General features: G+C 42.1%; 1 long non-coding RNA gene across 2 annotated transcripts in view; it reads right to left on the reverse strand.

The window, feature by feature from the left end:
• LOC125925548 (uncharacterized) overlaps positions 1-20,392 on the reverse strand; it is a 248,362-nt gene that overhangs the window by 124,286 nt on the left and 103,684 nt on the right. For both annotated transcript variants that reach the window (XR_007458865.1, XR_007458864.1), the window contains exon 4: positions 1,874-1,993. This is a non-coding gene — a long non-coding RNA (uncharacterized LOC125925548). The remainder of the gene's footprint in view (positions 1-1,873; positions 1,994-20,392) is intronic.

Genomic DNA, 20,392 nt, shown 5'->3' on the forward strand with positions numbered 1-20,392 from the left:
TTAACTGACTGAGCCCCCCCGGCGCCCCAAGAAGACAATTTTTTAAAAAAGGGGTCACTTCGGGGCGCCTGGGGGGCTCAGTCGGTTAAGCGGCCGACTTCAGCTCAGGTCATGATCTCGCGGTCCGTGAGTTGGAGCCCCGCGTTGGGCTCTGCGCTGACAGCTCGGAGCCTGGAGCCTGTTTCGGATTCTGTGTCTCCCTCTCTCTGACCCTCCCCCGTTCATGCTCTGTCTCTCTCTGTCTCAAAAATAAATAAACGTTTAAAAAAAACTTAAAAAGGGGGCGCTTATTAAGCTCCCACCATGTCCCTGACTCTCTCCTTATACCCCAGAAGCCCTTTGAGGTAGGTATTAGTATCCCCACATTACAGATGTGGAAACTGAGGTAAAGACGTGGTCTGCCACAACAGCGGAGCAGGACCTGCCCCCAGGAGCTGTCATGGCTGGTCTGTCATTCTCCACTACCCCACACTCGGCAGGTGACCTGCTGTTCATTAGCACTGATTCCTTTTCTTCCTCCACCTATGTGCATCTCCAGAGAACGTTTTTCTCTCATTAGTATCAAAAATGAATCAGGGTTTTTAGTGCCCAAGCTCTGTAATCAATTAAGCATTTTAATCAGAGATGAGAGTTACAAGAAGCTGTCAGTAGATGCATTCCCAGGCAAATACTCCTGCCCATGCCTCATCACTTCTAATAAGACAATAATAACATTTTTAATCCTGCACCCCACAGTTAGTGAGTCGTTCCTAATTACCCACAACTGCAAGAGAAATCTCTTTATTAGGCTCTGAGCTAATGCTGTCCTAGAACCCTTTGTATGATTTCACGAAGTCCCTGGGACAGAGCATGTCAAGGCAAGAGGAAACGGAGAAACAAATTCTTCCCCGTGCAGAAAGCCACACAGAAGACTTCACGTGTCCTACAGCTGGGATACAGCCAGGGGCTATGAGTCATATTTAATACAGTCGGATTAAAGAGTGCTCGAAGTTTGTTTGTTTGTTTTTCAATGCATCTACCAGCAAAGAAGGAATCGCAGCACATTCTCCACTCCATGGGAAAACAACTGCAGAAAATAGGGTTGTTCTACGCAGTCAGATTTAGCACACCATGGCCCTGTTACTAGTCTGTCCCCATTTTAAGGAAAGCAGACCTGGAGCTTGTGTTCATTGTAACACACCCCATGATTCTGCTAAATAACATTCTAATTGATAGATAATTTCAAACAGCAACCATCTCAATTTGATACGCCTCTTTCCCTAGGACACCAAGGGACACACACTGATGCCCGCACACTTCATCAGTACATTTAATTGGTCAATTACACAGGCCACGAAAGGGACTTCTCTCCCCTGCGCCAGTGTTTGGCTGAGAAAGCCTCTGGGGGAGAGATGGAGGCCTTGAGTTTTGAAAATATAACGGAGCTCTCTGTGACAAACAAGGCAGTAGAGTCTCAGCCCTGAGAGAACCCTCCGAGCGCCACTCCACCCGCCTCCGATCCCGCGAGAATAAATCCCCTTCCCTCCAAAATAGTCGTGAGCTCTGCAACACTGTGAACAGCAGTTTGAAATCGTATAACTCTCGCTGTCACTTTCCAGATAGGCTTAACACCGGATATTAAGCCGAAAGAATACAAATGCGGCCTGAACCACAGAACGCCACATGCAGTAAGCTCACCGGAGCATCGTGCAGAGATTGTAACTAATTCACACCGCACCGTGCGCACTTCCCGTTCTCTTTTCATTCCACGCCACCGGCTCCTTCGCCACTGACACCATAGCGGGACATCTGGGCCACTGAAATTGTGCCCTCTCCCCTGTGACCTGCCACAGGCAAGCATTTAACACTCATCCCCGAATTAGATGGGACTCACTTAATCTGATGGGGTGCACTGTGCAGCTATACCTGGACGCACTCTGCAAAAGTCTGCATTGCCGTGAGATGCAGACTTGGGAGAATTTCCGGTGGTGGTGTTTTTAGAGCCTCCTCAGACCTGGAAAAGCAGGAAAGCTAGTAAACAGTAGCCCTCTGATGACGCGCATAAGCCACCAGTAAAAGGAAACCAGGATCTAACACTCCCTGGCTTCCACTCCCGAGAGTGCTCTCTTACCTCTACACCATACAAAGTATCCACTCATTTCATAAACATGCTCTGACACCTGTGATGGGCTCTGGCACGTAATCCTGGGCCTCATCTGGGAGCAGAGAGCCAGGAGAACTGCCTGGACAAGTTCTCCCATTCACAAAGCGATTCAAATTTAGGCTTGTGATCTCTGTATGAAGTCCTCTATCAGTGACAGATGAAGTGAATGGCTGAAGGAAGAAATTCACCACCCAGACTTCACCTCCTACCCAACTGTCAGAAGGCACCACGTCTAATGCACCATGAATTGTAATCCAGCTGTAATGAAACCCTGAATGGAAAGAATTATCTTGCGCAAATTTGTTCAATGAAAACCTTTAAAATGGACTATGGCACACTGAACTGATTTTTTTTTTTTTTTTTAAAAACACCACCCCCAAAATCTTTTTTTTTTTTTTTTTTTTTTGAAGAGGAGGAGGAGGAATGAGAGAGATGGCTGTATGCACTGCTCTGTGATGGACCTTCTCCCTCCTAAATAGAGGAATCCGTGTTTCATGTCGTAATTAATATTTAGCCTATCAGCATCTTAAGGATTATAATGAGTAATAATTATTTTTCTTAGTGAGAGGTTATAGCGAACTTGTGTTTATTACTGTATTACTTACGTGTGTGTTAATGTATGTATTATCATACCTATTTTTGTCTATGGACATCCTGTGTATTTATTCACTATTTTTGTAAAATATTGTCTCAAACATTCTAAGTATATTCTCAAAACCTAGCAATACTTTTATCTCACTTTTATTTTTATTTTCATCTCACTTGGAAAAACCTTGTAATAGGACAAAGAGCTAAGTCTCATAACGTACTTATTTGCATGCTCTGCTTCTGCCATAGTAGGTACCCATAATCAGTTGGTGTCTTTACAAGGCATTCATGTACTACATTCAGCTATGGTGATGCATGCAATTCCCCTCTTACCTCTAAGGAAGTGTCCTTTAGATACCCGTTTGTCAGTTACTACTAGTGTGACGGAACTATAAAAATAGTCTAGTCCCCACAGAACTGCAAGTAAGCTTCTATTTAGATTTCATAAAGTTTGCCTCTCCCAACATCGTGGTAACCGCTTGATAAAATATAATACATTTTAAAATTCACGGTTGACTTTGAAAGAAAGAAATTCCAGACATAAAGTAGGGATCCAAGCCAAACAGTCAACGGGAGCTGCACTTTCGGGTCTTCTTCGTGCGCCAAACACCGGATAAGCATCTTTATATATAAAGCTTTTCTTTGATTGTGGTGGTCCCCTCACCCTGACTGCCATTCCCAGCTTCTAGGATAGAGTCATTGAAGTAATATTCTTTGTATGTGTGTTTCCTCTGTGTGCATCCTCAATGCTCTGATTATTGGCACCCATTTCTTCTATTGCCATTCAATTTTGACAAACCCATTGCCAAAGCAATCACACGGTACCACAGCAAAAAATTGCTTCTTGTAAGTAGATGACCAAATACCAACATGGCCACCTTTTCCCCCCAACCCGCTTCCCTGCCAGCTCTTGGTATAAACAACAGTGAGCCCACAGCTCTGGGATCCTCTGACTTGGCAAATATCTCATTCTATAGGGACCACGTTGACTATATCTCTATAGAGAGGAGGGAGATAGATGATGGGAAGCACATCTACTCCCTCGTGTCCTTGAATTTCTTGGCTGGACCTGTTGGCTGGTCCACTGGTACACCAAAGTGACAGCCACCTTAAACCAAGTCTGAGCCATCTGTACTTCCAGTCTCCAAACCCAGACCATCTTTAGTGATCTGACCTAGCTCACCAACCACCACTTCCCCACCAATAGCTGTGCTCCATACTCTGTGTGGCAGATGGTTTGTCATCAACCCAAGATCTATCTTCCTTCCTTGCTCACTAACAGAACCTCAGCCTTGGAATAACAATGTGCTTGGTCCAGGAATTATGGTTGGTTTAAGCTAATCACAATAATCCCATTGCCCAGTTCCAGTTGCCGCCACTCAGATGCAGATGGATGGGGCTGTGGTTCTGGAAAGGCTTTAGTATTCTTTTTTTTTCTTTTTAATGTTTATTTATTTCTGAGAGAGAGCGACAGAGCATAAGTGGGGAGGGGCAGAGAGAGAGGGAGACGCAGAATCCGAAGCAGGCTCCAGGCTCTGAGCCGTCAGCACAGAGCCCGACGTGGGGCTCGAACTCACAGACCGCGAGATCATGACCTGAGCCGAAGTCGGATGCCCAACCGACTGAGCCACCCAGGCGCCCCGTAGAGTTAGTATGCTCGACAGAGGAGATAGACACTGCTAACAGTGCCCCTTCCCTTTTCCCGGCCATGAACATGGATGTCATGCCTGGGGCTACAGCAGACAGTTTCAACCAGGAGGAATCACACCAACTAGTTAAGGCAGAGAGGATCAACAGAAGGAGATTATGTCTTTGAGAACATGGCTGAACTGCTGCTTCCACACTACACTGCCAAACTCTAGACATATTTAAGATAATTAAATGTCCTTATTGCTTAAACCACTGTTAGCCGGGCATTCTGGTCAATGCAGCTGAAAGCATTTCTAACTGATATACCATTTTTTTCCCCTGCATTGCACTCAAGGCCCTGAGTAAATTTAAAGACTTAATTGGCTTTATTCAATGATTTATGAATCAGGCATCCCATCTGGCAAACAGAAAGCTCTGAGGAGCTGTGCAAAATGGGAGGCTTTTATAGGCAGAAGGAGGTAGGACACAGATGTTACTGGCAAAGAGTGGACTGTTTCAGGCAAGATCACCTTCCTTTAAGGGACGGGGGTGTCTATGAGAGAGACCACCTCACCAGTGCTCACCAGGAAATTCCAGACTGACTGGTTACAATTACACCTCTGGGAGAGGCTGAAACTGCTGTTAGGTTAGGTATTAAGTCTTGGTTTGGTGACATGGGCTTAGCACAAGCAACTCCATTTTGAACTCGTCTCTTTTTTAACCCCATCAACGCATAAAATAACTTTTAACCATTTTCCTCTGCACATATTTTGCAATAAAATAATATCATATTGTAATATTCTGTAATCTTATTTTTAAACTCAATTTACCAACTATACAAGTATTAAATATCATTTTAGTAGATGCATTAGATTTCTTCTTATGAATATGCTATATTTTAATAGTTGAATTACATTTTTTCATATGAATATGCTATATTTTGACTAACGCCCTGTTGTTAGAGATTTGTTTCTAATATTTCTTGCTTTTGTTGCAATACTAGAATAAACATCCTTGTAGCTAAATCTTTTACACAACTATCGTATCCTTTCCACGGGATAAATACCTAAAAGTAGCATTGCTACACTAAAAATACTCACATTTTAGGATTTTCTTATTTGAATTGCCAAATACACCTCCAAAAAAATAGCAATTTATATTGCAAACTGGAGTAAAAGACTTGATAGTCACAAACTCTAGCATTATTGTTTGTTACTTTGTATTTAATATTTGTCAATTCAGGAGCCACCTGGGTGGCTCAATCAGTAAAACTTCCAGCTCTTGATTTCAGCTCAGGTCATGATCCCAGGGTCGTGGGGATCATGGAGCTGAGCATGGAGCCTGCTTAGGATTCTCTCTCTCCCTCTGCCCATCTCCCGTGCTCATGCTCTCTCTCTCTCTCTCTCTCTCTAAAATAAAAAATACATACACTAAATAAGTAAAATATTTGTCGATTTGGTGGGCCAAAAATAGTTTCCTAAAGTCATTTTAATTTTGTTTTTTTCATTTCTTTATGACCAATTATAATGTCTCTTATAAACTGCCTATTCATATCTTTTGTCCATATTTTAATTGATAAAGTCATTTATACTTCTCTGCTGAGTAATTTGAGTTTGTTGTTAACCAAAACTTCCAAGACTTTTTCTGTGAATGATGCTGTTCAGACACAGCTCTCCTATCTAGTATGGGTCCTATAGCTTTGGCAATCAGTATGCTTCATTTACATGTCTCCACATTAAATTTCATTTTGTTGGGGCACCTGGGTGGGTCAGTCATTAAGCATACAGCTCTTTATTCTGGCTCAGGTCATGATCTCACAGTTCGTGAGACTGAGCCCCAGGTCAGGCTCTGTGCTGACAGTGGGGAGGCTGCTTGGGATTCTCTCCCTGCCCCTCTCCTGCTCCAGCATACATGTGCACACTCTCTTTCTCTCAAAATAAATAAATAAACTTTAAAGAAGTAAACTAAATTTCATTTTGTGAAATTCACTACATTTTTTTCTAACCATGAACATGTCTGTCCTATAATATTTTCTTTCTATTCTGAGGGTTCCAACTACTCAGGCCATATTCCATCAATGTATGGGCTTAGGTCAGGATAAAAGACATCATAGGACAGGCAAGACTTTACATGGAGTCCTGAGATCTCCCTGCAAGGACACGTTATTCACCATTTCTTTAACAGTTCCCTTCAGTTACGTCAGACTTTCATTCATTTATTAATGTGTGCCTACCATTGAAGATTCAAAGCATGAGTCAAGTAAGACATGGCCCTAGGTCATAAAGAGCTTATAGACTACTGAGAAAGACAGTCACAAAAACCTATAATTGCTGTAATGACAAGTACAGTAAAGGAGGGACACTCATGGCTATGATGGCCCATCAATTTCAAGAGTCCAATCAAGACATGATTATTTGGTATAAGGCAGAGATGATAGAGAGAAAGAAAAGTAAATAGACTTGAGAAAATTTAAAAAATCAAAAAGTCTTACTGGTAAATTGGGCATAGAAAATATAGGAAAATGTTGCCTAGGATGACATAGAATTTTGGTTTGCACAAGGTCCATAGATATAACCTCAAAGGTCCCACAGCTGCGTGTGTGTGTGTGTGTGTGTGTGTGTGTGTGTGTGTGTTTATTCCCATGCCAAACAAATTATTTTAAGCATATTCTCAATAATCTCTGAGACCACTCTTCAAATTAAACAATTCCACACTCTAGAGCCCATGTCTGTGCTTGCATTCGGGATCCTGCTAGCACCAAAGTTCACCTGGGGAAGTAATGTTTAATCATTAGTGGATTGACTAATAAATTCATAGCCATGAGATTGGTGGATCTTCTTGTCAAACTAACTTGCTTTAAGTGTAACATCAAAAATTAAATTCTTTCACCAGTTATACAGATCTTCAGTCAGTTATAAACCAGGGATTTTTTCAATAGTTATAAAGATGAGATTTTGAAGAATGAAAACATTTTTATTTCTTAGTTATTAAGGCTTTGAGTTGTCATTATAAAGTACTTTTTTAATTGTCACAAGCTAATAAGAAAAATCCAGAGGGAACCTGAAAAAAATAAAAAGTTGGTCGCAGGCCAAGGAAAGGACAAATAAGAGGTCACATCAGTCTGTGGAAATGAAGGTCATATATTAGTTTGAATATTGAAAGTGGATGGAGCTTTACTGACCTAATGCGTAATTCAGAAGAAATTTGGGAATAGCAATAAGGACCATATTCACAGTCGTCAGAGTGACTTAACTACAGGAAAAAAAATATTAAAACAAGTTAGAGTTATAAAGATAATGTACTGGCACAAGTATAAACATAGATCAAAAGAACAGAATTGGGAGCTTAGAAATAAACTCGTTGGCCAAAATGAACAAATCAGCAGACTATAGATGCTGGAGAGGATGTGGAGAAACGGGAACCCTCTTGCACTGTTGGGGGAATGCAAACTGGTGCAGCCGCTCTGGAAAGCAGTGTGGAGGTTCCTCAGAAAATTAAAAATAGACCTACCCTATGACCCAGCAATAGCACTGCTAGGAATTTATCCAAGGGATACAGGAGTACTGATGCATAGGGGCACTTGTACCCCAATGTTTATAGCAGCACTCTCAACAATAGCCAAATTATGGAAAGAGCCTAAATGTCCATCAACTGATGAATGGATAAAGAAATTGTGGTTTATATACACAATGGAATACTACGTGGCAATGAGAAAGAATGAAATATGGCCTTTTGTAGCAACGTGGATGGAACTGGAGAGTGTGATGCTAAGTGAAATAAGCCATACAGAGAAAGACAGATACCATATGGTTTCACTCTTATGTGGATCCTGAGAAACTTAACAGAAACCCATGGGGGAGGGGAAGGAAAAAAAAAAAAAAAGAGGTTAGAGTGTGAGAGAGCCAAAGCATAAGAGACTGTTAAAAACTGAGAACAAACTGAGGGTTGATGGGGGGTGGGAGGGAGGGGAGGGTGGGTGATGGGTATTGAGGAGGGCACCTTTTGGGATGAGCACTGGGTGTTGTATGGAAACCAATTTGACAATAAATTTCATATATTAAAAAATAAAATAAAATATAAAAAAAAGAAATAAACTCGTATTTATGGTCAATCGATTTTTAACAAGGATGTCAAAACAATTCAATAGGAAAAGAATAGTCTTCTCAACTAGTAGTACGGAAACAACTGTATCTCTGCATTCAAAAGAATGAAGCTGGGTCGCTTCCTTATACCATCCACAAAAATAATTCAGTAGGAACCACACACCTAAATATTAGAACCAAAACTATAAAACTCTTGCACATCCATACAGTGGAATACCATTCAGCAATAAAAAGGAATGAATGAAGGATGGATGGATGGATGGATGGATGGATCTTGAAAACATTATGCTAAATGGAAGAGGCCAGGCCCATAAGGTCACATATTGTATGATTCCTTTATGGGAAATGTCCAGAGTAGGCAAATCAGTAGAAGCAGAAAATAGATTCCTTATGCCCAAGGGAGAAGGAGAAGAAGAGGGATCATGGGACAGGAAATAAGAGAGAATGGAAGTGACTGCTAATAGATACAGGGTTTCTTTGGGGGATGATAAAAATATTTTTTAAATGAGGTGAAGTCGGGGTGCCTGGATGGCTCAGTCAGTTAAGCATCCAACTCTTGGTTTCAGTTCAGGTCATGATCTCGCCATTTTGTGAGTTCGAGCCCCACATCCAGCTCTGTGCTGGCAGTGTAGAGCCTGCTTTGGAATCTGTCTCCCTCTCTTTCTGCCCCTTCCCCACTCACGCTGTCTCTGTCTCTCTTAAAATAAATAAACTTAAAAAAAAATGATGTGAATTTTGCACAACTCTGTGATTATACTAAAATGCATTCAATTATATACCTTAAATGGGTAGACTATATCACATGTGAATATTTATATAAAATGCACAGATTTTAACTCTGCAGTTCAGTGATATTTGACTGTTGTGTATACCCATGTAACTACTACCCCAAATAAAACACAGAAAATTTCTGTTCCTCCAGAAATGTTCCTCAGGAAAGTATCCCTTTTATTTAATCTACCCTTCCCCCAAAAGGTAACCACTATTCTGATTTCTGATTTCACCATAGCTCCTTGGTTTCACATGAATGGAATCAGACATTATGTATTTTGTGTGTGTGCCTGGCTTCTTTGGCTTAGCACAGTTTTGAGATTCATCCATGTAGTTATATCGGCCCATGGTTGTCTTTGTTTTTGTTTTTGCTGTTGACTAGCCATGCAGTGTAGGAATATAACACAATTATTTTATCAATTCACCTACTAATGGGCATTTGAGTCATTGACTATTTGAGCTTAGTAGAAATAAAAATGCTATGAATATTTTGTTTTTGTTTTAAGATCTTTCTAGTACCAGAGATTACATGTAGCTCCCTCCCCTTGAATTGAGGCAGCTGCTGCCACTGCCTCATGAATTAGGGTTACAGAGGAGCGATGCAGTTTCAGGGCCCAGGGCTTAAGAGACCAGCAGGTTTCACTTCCTATGTCTTGGATGACTCACCTAAGGACCCCTGAGTCCAGCTAACCAGCTGGTGAGATGATATGGAGAGGCCCTAGACAATGTGAAAATGGAGAGAGTCAAATGACATCCAGCCTTCCAGCTGTCCCTGTGAAGAAACTCAACATGTGAGAAAGGCTACCCTGGACCATCCAGACTGTACCAGCTACCAGTTGAGTACCAGCAAGTGACTCAAGTCAATTCATATAGAGCAGAAGAGTTGCTAAAATAAACTCTGCCTGAACTTGTGACTCATAAAATAGTGTCCCCACAGAAGCCCTGTCCACTCCGAACCTTAGAATGGGGCCTTATTTGGAAATAGGGTCTTTGCAGGTGTCGTTCAGCTAAGGATTGAAATGTGGTTATACTGGCAGACCCTAAATCCAATGACAATTGCCCTTTTAAGAGACAGAAAGTGATACACAGAGAGACAGAAACACAGAGGAGAAGACATTGTGAAGACAAAGACAGAGATTGGAGTGACGCAGCTACAAACCAAGGAACACGAAGAACTGCCAGGAGCCACCAGAAGCTAGAAAGAGACAAGGAATATCTTCCCATGAGTCTTTGGATGGAGGATGGCCCTCCTGACATCTGCATTGCAAATGTCTAGCCGCTAGAAATGTGAAATAAATGCTTCTTGTTTATGCCACCAAGTCTGGTAATTTGTTACGGCAGGCCCAGTAGACTAGGGGTTCTATTTTGTTTTATCAGTCTATGTGCCGCTCTTAAAAATGTGGCTGGTTTCACCCTCCATGGTGGGGTTGACTACTCCTCCATTTTTATTCCTAGAAGTAAAAGCACCTTGGGTTTCCTCTCCTGGGAAGGGCTTGTTCCTTTCTGGACTTTGGTTCATTTAGATTTCATTTTCAATTCCCTGATGGGTTTTTTTTCCAACAATTCTTTTTAAGCAGTCCAGGTTTCCCATGGTGTTAGAATAAGATCCACGTTCTGTTGCAACTTTCTGAACGGCTATCTGCAAGCCTGGATATAACTTTTTAATTAGCCATGCCTACATTTTAACAAAAGCTATTACATAATGAGTTTATAGCTACTTTTTTGTTCTTCCCCTTTTGTGACATTACAATAAGACTAATCTGAGTCAGCACTAGACTCTGAGAGAAGTCTTCTTTTAAATTCTCCTTCTGAAGGTGTCCTCAGGTCTAAAATGAGTCTCTTATAGACAGTAAATAGATGGGTCTTGGTTTTTCAACCGTTCTGATATCCCATGTCTTTGATTGGAGCATTTAGTCCACTTACATTCAGTGTTATTATCGAAAAATATGGGTTAGAGTCATTGTGTTTGTCATCTGTAGGTTTCATGCTTGTAGTGGTATCTCTGGTACTTTGTGGTCCTTGCCACATTTCACTCACAGAGTCCCCCTTAGGATTTCTTGTAGGGCTGGTTTAGTGGTGATGAATTCCTTCAGTTTTTGTTTGTTTGGGAAGACCTTTATCTCTCCTTCTATTGTGAATGACAGGCTTGTTGGATAAAGGATTCTTGGCTGCCTATTTTTCCTGTTCATCAGAAGACCATGGGGGAGGGGAAGGGGGGAAAAAAAGTTACAGAAAGGGAGGGAGGCAGACCATAAGAGACTCTTAAATACTGAGAACAAACTGAGGGTTGATGGGGGTTGGGAGAGAGGGGAAAGTGGGTGATGGGCATTGAGGAGGGTTCCTGTTGGGACAAGCACTGGGTGTTGTATGGAAACCAATTTGACAATAAATTATATTTAATATTAAAAAAAAGTCTCCTTAAGTATGGGAAGCAGTGAATTAGGTCAGTAAGTTAATTATGAATTTACCCAGTTTTACGCAGTGGAGCCCACAATTCCCATCTCTACATTCCTTGTTCCTGACTGTGCTCCTCATCAAATGTTCCATCCTCCTGTTTCCCTGGCTCTGTCCCCTTTTCCAAACCAAGACAAATATAGGACAGACTCCTATCTGTCCAAAAATCAGACTTTCTAAAGCTGAAAATAAACATGTAAGTAAATGTGTGTCCTAATTTTCTATGATGTTAATGCTTCCTGTACTGGACTTGATCTCATTTCCTATTACAGTGGAGACTTCTGTGGAAACAAATCTCAGTCCCGTTAGGATTTAACTAAACGGAACTGAATCTGTAGTGTTAAATAGTGTTAGAATTGGGGGGGGGGGGGGATAGCTGGTTATTTTTATAGAGAAAGGAAAATGTAAGCTACCCTTTCATTAGGAATTGAGCATCTTTTTTTCCAATTCCCTTCCAGGAAGTCCTGTCAACAAACTTGAAATGCACACTGCTTTGCAGATGGCGTCACACTTGTGGTTCACTCCCCAACCTCATCACTAAATGTAGTGAAACATTCCTTTGTCTCTACATCAGACACTAACTGAGGATCCAAGGCCTGGGAGAATATAAATATTTTCATATAAAAAAGAATTATAACCTGATTTTCTGCTCCTTCACCCAGATGTTTGCCTTGCTGGTATTTTTTATCAACTCCACTGCAGACTGATCTTCCAAACGATAAAAGCTACTGAGATGCTTTCTTTTTCCCATAATGGTATTTTTTTAAAATACCCAGAGCTGATGAAATATCAAGGCATATATCTTTCTAACTAGCTAACCCCAAGGTGATTATGATATCTTACCTTCCTCCTTCCCAGGGAGGTAAAACCAGGCAAGGAGGGCCCATGGCCAAGCAGGCCAAGGTTTGGGCTTGGGTTTGAGTAGACAGATTAATGTCCTAAAAAGAAGGAGGTGGAAAAAAACAGTGAAGTCATACAAACCACATCCAAATAAAATGCTAAAGGTCAATCCTTGTGTGTCCAAGTACATTGTTAAGACTAAGGACAAGTTCAGGAAGTCAGGAGCCAGAGAGACAGAAGGATAGAGCAGTTGATATGGAGCAAAGCTGGGGCAAGGCCATCTGTCCCAGGACACCTACTGTGAGCAGAGCAGTGTCCTTGTCAGGCACTGATAACACATTGCATGGTGGGTTATATGGGCTGATCTGAGGAAGTGGGGTTCACTAAGGATGGGAGACAACCCCCCATTTCCACACTGGAAGCAGAGGGACCCTCAAATTTCTTCAGTACTAAAAACGCTACATGTTTCATTGGCAGATTCCACTGGATTCAGTGGAATTGAAGGAACGCTTCACTTTTCTCTCAAATGGCAAGAATTTATGTAAAAGAATCCATCTGTTCACCTCCATCCCAACCTCCATTGTACACTTTTATTCTGACTACAGAATGAAACTTTTCAGTTTTAGTTCTCATGTGCCCAGTGTGCCCCACAACTGCCTCTCCCCAGCCTAGATAAAGTCCTTTCCTTTCCTCCAAGGTAGTAGGACCTCTTACCACAGATTTCTGCCACCTTGCTCAAGACCCCATGCAGAGCACCTAGAATATGGTTGTATATATCTGGACAGATGTTAGGCCTCAGCATTATGGCTTCCATGCAAGCTGTAACACATTCCACTATATTTCCCCTTGACCTGCCCTTCTCTTCATTCTGAAGACAAATATTTCTCATAATTACAGAAGTTGATGTCCAGATCTGGCCTTTCACCCTACTTACAAGCTAAGTTAACCTGTTACTGTTTCACACATGCTAGCAGAAGACATGAATTCATAGATCAGAGACAAAGGACATTATTACTCAGGGCTCAGCAAGCACATGAGTTTCATGTTTCATGTCAGTTCCCTCTGACTCCCTTCCTACAGGGGCAACTCAAAGCATCCCAGGTGGATCTGCATGCAGCCCATGTGGATTCTACACACATAATGGCTTTGTATCGCACATGAGGAGCCCTGAGTTTGGGGAATCTACCTCCTCTACATCAGGCCTGCCCTTTGTCCCAAAGCAAGTCATTACCTCATTCTTCCAGGTTGCTCATTTGCAAACATGACCCTGAGAATCGCTTAGGCAAAGAGTGGGTAGGGTCTTGCATTCTTGAAAAACCAAGCAAGAATAAATAGGGACACTCAGTGTCCTTGGAGGATTGCCTCTTTGAACAGTTGCTACCAAAGACCTTGGCATTATGGTTTAAACTATACAGTAATATTGAATTTCAGATGCAGGAAAGAAATGAGGATTTTTTGGTCTTTATGCACGTAAGCCACACACTCCCAATGGAAAGGACTGAAATATTTATCATATATGGAGAAAATATATTTTAAAATTAATTTTAGACATAATTTTCTCATTTTCTTTTTACTCATTCTTAACATTTTTGATTCTTCACTTCCTCCCTCTTTGCAAGAAACCCTCTTAGATCTTTAGCTCACCAACTTACTTCAATAAGCAATCCTCTGGATTTATGCACAGCATCCTCATTCCATCTGAGATCAAGATGCTTTTATCTTTATCTCCTGAGGGAAAACAATTTCCTTTGGGGACCCACAACTTAGAGGAGAATCTGCAGTTTGCTTGTACATGCCCCAGCTGTCATCTCTAGATGTCTTTTCCATATTTGGCAGAAAGAAAGCCACATGGACCATCTCTATACTGAGGATTATTAGTAAGTTTATTTCTATGTCTTCCTTTATCCCTTCCTTTTGTCAGTCACGATAAGAACTACCATTTACTGAGTGCCATTCTGGGGTCAGGTAGTGTTCTGAGTCATTTACATGTATTGCTTCATTTAATCCTTACAACCCCACTTTGATATATTTGACACAGATGCTATTAGTATACCCATTTTACAGATGGAAAAACTGAGTTACAGGGGCATGACATACCTTGTCCAAGTCAGCCAGTAACTAAGTGCTAGAACCATATTCAAACATAGACATTTTGACCCCAAAACCCACACTCTTCTGCTCTATATTACATTGCCTCCCCAAATTATTCTAATCCCCCCACCTCCTGCCCACTCTCCTGCAATCAATAACTTATTTGAAGCAATACTTATCCAATTTCTACAAGCATTTGCCTCCAGTAATGGCTTATGCTTATTTAAAACTTTCTCAAAGGAAGCTGAAATAAATACAAGTTATATCAGAATACAACAATAGAACGACGTAGAACATAGCCTTAAACTAGTAACACCACATAAGAAAAGAATTACTGTTTTGCTTGAGGTTCCTTAGATTGCAAAAAACAGAAACAGTGAGCTTAAGTAAGTTTTTAAAATGGAGTTTGTTAAAGAATTCTTAGGTGTGTCAGAGAATTTGGGTGTCTCCAAGGCCCACAAGGAACAGGAGACAGGAGCTGGGAGCCCCCAGGAGCCCAGAGACCTCCCTCTAGTCCCTGCCTCCACTTGTCTTTACTCATCTTTTGTTAAGTGTCTACAAACATCACTTTCTGTTTCTCTGTAGCTACAGGGGTCTCGTTCCACAGCTCAGAGCTCACATCATTCTGCTCATTCTGTTCAAAGGAGCACAGACTCACTACAGTCTCTTACAGCCGGTTCCAAATTCCCATGAGATAAAATCTGATGGGCCCAATTTAGGTCACATGCCCAGATCACTTTCTATCAACTGTAGCCAGAGAATCCACTCTTTAAAAAAGGGGCATTTCTAGAGAAAGTTGGTTACCCTGGCCTGGGTAGACTTCCCAAGGTGTCTACAACATATGCCCCCAGCCAATCGTTTATTTATAGGACAAAAAAAAAAAAAAATGCATCTATTAGGACTCAGAATCTGGAAATATAGTTTCCAAAGGGATTATTATGCCTATCTTCTCAGAATTTAGACATGCTGTGCAGATGACAGTGTGTGGCCATGTAACCTTGTAATCAGTCTTAAAATTTGTTCTGCATATAAAATTTCTTCTCCTGAGAATAAACCTATTGTAGGCAGATCCTGTTATCATTCTCTCTTACATCTCCCCTGTGCAGTACTTAGGGATTTGTTTTGCACCAGATGAAACGCATGGGCAGAAGGATATACAGAAATGAAGACAGAGATGGGGAGGGGGAGGGGGGGAGGATGGAGGTAGAAATGGAAAGCGGGAGGGAGAGAGAGAGTGAGAAGTAGTTCCTTGCATCTATTTTGGTCTTCACATCCTCATAGACTAAAAAGCATTGGTCTTTGCTCCTTATCAACCATACGATCCTGGTAGGAGAGGCTTGGGTTCTCATATCCTACACAATATATATGTGGTACGCAAATGGACAGCCTATTGTCTTAAAGCATAGGAAAGGCTGCAGGGGCCCACTGAGCATACAAGAGGTACTGACATCCAAAAGCATGTTAAAATCTAATCATATCCAACTTGCTTGGTTATAGAAATTTCACTTTTTGATTATATAACCAAGGCACGGACCTATCTTCCTTTTTAACAATGAACCTTTACAGATTGAGCTCCCTTCTCTTTTGACGCCTACATCCTTTCCAGATCCTCTACCATGCCAAGACAGCTGTCTCCTATCTGGCGTGTTTCTTACCATTATCTACTTGCAACTGTACATGGTTTTGCAACTTGCTTTTCCCGTCAACAATATCTCCTGGAGATTTATTTGTATTAGTGCCTATAGATAGGCCTCATTCTTTTCTACATTTGGAATAGTATTTCATAATTGGGATGTACCACAGTTTAATTAAGCGGCATTCCCCTAATCAGTATTAGGTTCAGATGGCAGAGCTTTATCCTTAGTGGCAGATCAAAGTTTCTGTCGTTTAGAACTAGAGGTAAACAGAACCTGACACGCCTCCATGTTGAATTGTAGGTATTTAACCTCTTTAAGAAGTGGACGAACCCATGATCCATGTATTAATTGATGTGAAGAGAACCATGGGACCAGAAAGTGGGCCTTGTTGGTGCTCCAGCCACGAGCCCTCAGACATACTTGCCATCTGTGTGCACACCAGCTCCCGATATGATCTCACCCTCAACCAACTATCCACATCTCTTTTCCAGAGTACTGCCCTCAGGCTGCAGCAACCTGCTTTGCCTTTGTGCAGAGAGCCGGATGTGTCTAGAAGCTGAGATTCCTCGGGTATGGCCCTCAACCAACGTTTGAGGGATGGCGGTATACATGCTTTCACCCGCTTAGCCCTGATGGGGATAGCTCTGAAGTGTGACTTACAGTGTTTCCAGAACTCCCCCCGCAGGACTAAGATGTGGTTATCTTCTACACAACTTGGCTTGATACCTTACCCATGTTTGGCCACTCTTTTTTTCTTCCAAGTTTCACTTCCTCACTCCCTACCAGACTTTCTTCTCAATACATCACATTCACATAAATCCTCAGTTTAGGGTGTGCTTTTGGAAACTAAAAAAACTCAGTTCAGAAACGGTCCCTATAAAGCAGACTCCCAGAATAAGATTCTAAAACTGGACCAGTCACCAACCAGATGCCAACAGCGAACCCACCATTGGTGGGAAGAAGAGTGCAGGTATCCACTGGCATCCTGCACCAATGGCTGAGAGTCTTATTGGTGGTGAGGGTGGATAGGATACACACGTGGAAGGGGACCCACCAGCATGCACAGTACACATATTAGCTGGGAGATATAGAGGACTTGGTAATGAAAAAGAATGTGGAGTTGGCTGTCGCTACTCACTCAATGTGGACTGGAAGAGAATAGTAAGCTCAAGGAAGCCAATTACTAACTCAGAAAAGTATATGAGTTAGAAAGCCTCCATAGCAGTATTTAAAGAAACCGGTAGCTAAATAATGGACTGTGCTGAAATCAGGCCCAGGACTTGTTAGAGAGAGTAGCAGAGTTACAAAGACAGAAAAGTCGGAAGATATTTCAGTGAGTAAAATCGCTGCTCTTACCGGAGGCATTCCCGTCCTGGACGTCATTGACACAAGCACCGAAGTGACTCTGAGATGCAATGAACATAGCTACTATACAAAGTCAACCACCTCCTTTTCGGCATTGACTTAGAGAGCCCCCTTACTATTACTGCTGTCAACCTCATATTCTTACTGTCACCCTCTTAACAGCATTGTTGTTATAGATGTCCCAGACCATATCAGGTAAGCCTAAAGTGGACATATTTCTGTTCAGAGCTATTTGGAACTGCCTTGTTGCCTGAAAGATGCCCCTAATTCACGTGACAACTGCTGATCCACCTTACCCATTATGGGGGGAATATTCAACTCTCTCTCTCCTTAGTGTTATTGATGGATTTGTACAGAGTCATACATAGTCTCTCCTTCAACATCCTCTTTATCACCAAAAGTACCCACGAGTACGTTTGCTTATTCATTCAACAAGTATTTATTGAGTGTCTATTGCACATCAGGCACTATGCTAAGTGCTTGCAGAGACAGTATGGGCAGACTTGGTCATACTTTACATAAATATAAGTCCAAGACATATATAAATCTTGGAATAAGACCTACATTAAACAAATAATTATATAAATAAGTATACATGTAAATATAATCACTGTTTTGACAGATGCTACAAAGGAGAATTGCAAGGTGCAGTGAGAGCATACAGCTGTAGGACTTACCATCCCTACTGTCTTCCGGGGACTCGGGGGAGGCTTGCTTGAAGAAGGGGTATTTAAACTATAACCCAGAAGATGGAAAAGATTAAGCCTAGCGGGATAGGGGAAGGAGAGATATAGGCCAAGAGCATTCAAAGTAAGCAAACTCTGTGAAGGTCCTGGGGCAGAAAGGAGAGAGAGAAAACCAGGCAGGATGTAGTATAAATGACCAAGGGTAAGAGTAGTAGGACATGAGGCCAGGGAGGGGCAAGGCCAAATGATCCTGTTTTTTGTTGTGATCTTCTTCAATTAGATCTGCCTACATATTGAAGACCATGCGATTAGAGCCAATAGATAATACAAATAAAGATTTTTGTTTGGCAATTCTTCCATGAAATGCATAGAACAGAGAGCAATAGGAGAAATTCACAGGACATTTCCAACTTCTTCGAAATGCCTTAATCTTTTATCCAATGTAGGTGGGATCATCTGGCTTTTTTTTTTCAGTCTTTCAGGCAAGACAAGTTGTAACATCACTCAAAGCACCAAGGCCAGACATATCACAGCTAGAAGAGCTAATGTGGACATTCAGGCAACAAGAAAATGAAAGAATATCTCCCTACTTAGAGTGTTCACTTACTGCTTGCAGACTTATCCAAAATATAGCCGATTTGATTTATGTCTACAGACATTTTTGTTAAATAATAGTGAGGCTTCAGATTAGACTCATTACTTATGGTCCTCGAACTTGATGACAGCATAAAAACCAGGAGGAAGCTTCTGCTATGAGAAATCCAGACGAAATACCTAAAAGGAAAATCTTCTGAAAATTACGGTCTTGAGTGGGAACTATTAGAAATAAAACACTTCTGGGGCGCCAGGGCGGCTCAGTTGGTTAAGCATCCGACCTTGGCTCAGGTCATGATCTCACAGTCAGCAAGCTCAAGCCCTACATCGGGCTCTGTGCTGACAGCTCGGAGCCTGGAGCCTGCTTTGGATTCTGTGTCTCCCTCCCTCTCTCTGCCCCTCCCCTGCTCGCTCGCTCTCTCTCTCTCTCTCTCTCTCAAAATAAATAAACATTTAAAAAATAAAAAATAAAATAAATAAAACACTTTAGAGAAATCACCAAAAATAAAGAGCATAGTGTGTGCAGCTGTGACTTTGGAGCCAAAGTGACATTAACAAGCATGTGGAGACCAAGTTGCTCTGCTGACTCACCAGTCCCCTCATGCTGCTCACGTGAGACCACGAGAGACTCCCGTGAGCTGCTCCCTGCTGACTCGGGCTTCACCCCATGATTCCTGGGCCATCCCTCTCCTTGCCTTTCTGGAGTCAGAACATTCTTCCCCAGAGGAAGAATGTCACCCACAGGGTAACAGCAAATCTGTGAGGTCCCTGGACAAACAGTATAGAGACGTTCAGCCCTTCTTTGTTCTTTTCCAGACACAGCCCTGAAGTGGGGTGCAGGGGGAGAAAGAGAGTTCCGAGTGAGTTTTACTTCCCTCCTTTGATGTCCACTGATGGCACCACATCCAGCAAGGGAGGTGGAACCAGCTTCCCTCTTCTCTAATTAGAAACCAATGCCAGTGAGGGACCCACAACTCTGACGCTCGCTTTTTGCTGAATTTACAAGTGGCGACTGCCCACAACCGTGTCCTGTTAACACGGTGAGGTCGTCGATGAGAAGGGGCAAGGTTGTCCCCAATGAAAAATTCCTCTGATTGTATAGTTAGTAAAGATAGTGCTGAGATGATCCCTTTCTCAGGAGACATCCTAAAATTGCAAGCCTGGGATAGCAGATAAACACAGTAGGCAGTGGCCCAGAACATCCCAACTCACTTCCTTAAGTCGGTAGTTTTTCCAGACCAGAACTCAGGAGCAGGAGCTGCGTTGAGATTAGCCCATGGCGTCCAGGCCTGGAGAAAAGGGGGAAACTGCCCCAGACCTGTGCTCGCAGATAGGCTTGGCCCAAAACGCAGGGCGGATAAGGAGGAGTCCTGTGATTTTTAACTTGAGAGCGAACCACCCTATGAATCCGACTGGGACTGAACAGGAACTAAGTATAACAGGTTTGGGTTTGATTTTTTTTCATATGCAAAGAACTGTTCCCCCCCCCCC

This window comes from Panthera uncia, chromosome F1 (genome assembly GCF_023721935.1).
Source record: "Panthera uncia isolate 11264 chromosome F1, Puncia_PCG_1.0, whole genome shotgun sequence".
NCBI classification, from domain to species: Eukaryota; Metazoa; Chordata; class Mammalia; order Carnivora; family Felidae; genus Panthera; species Panthera uncia.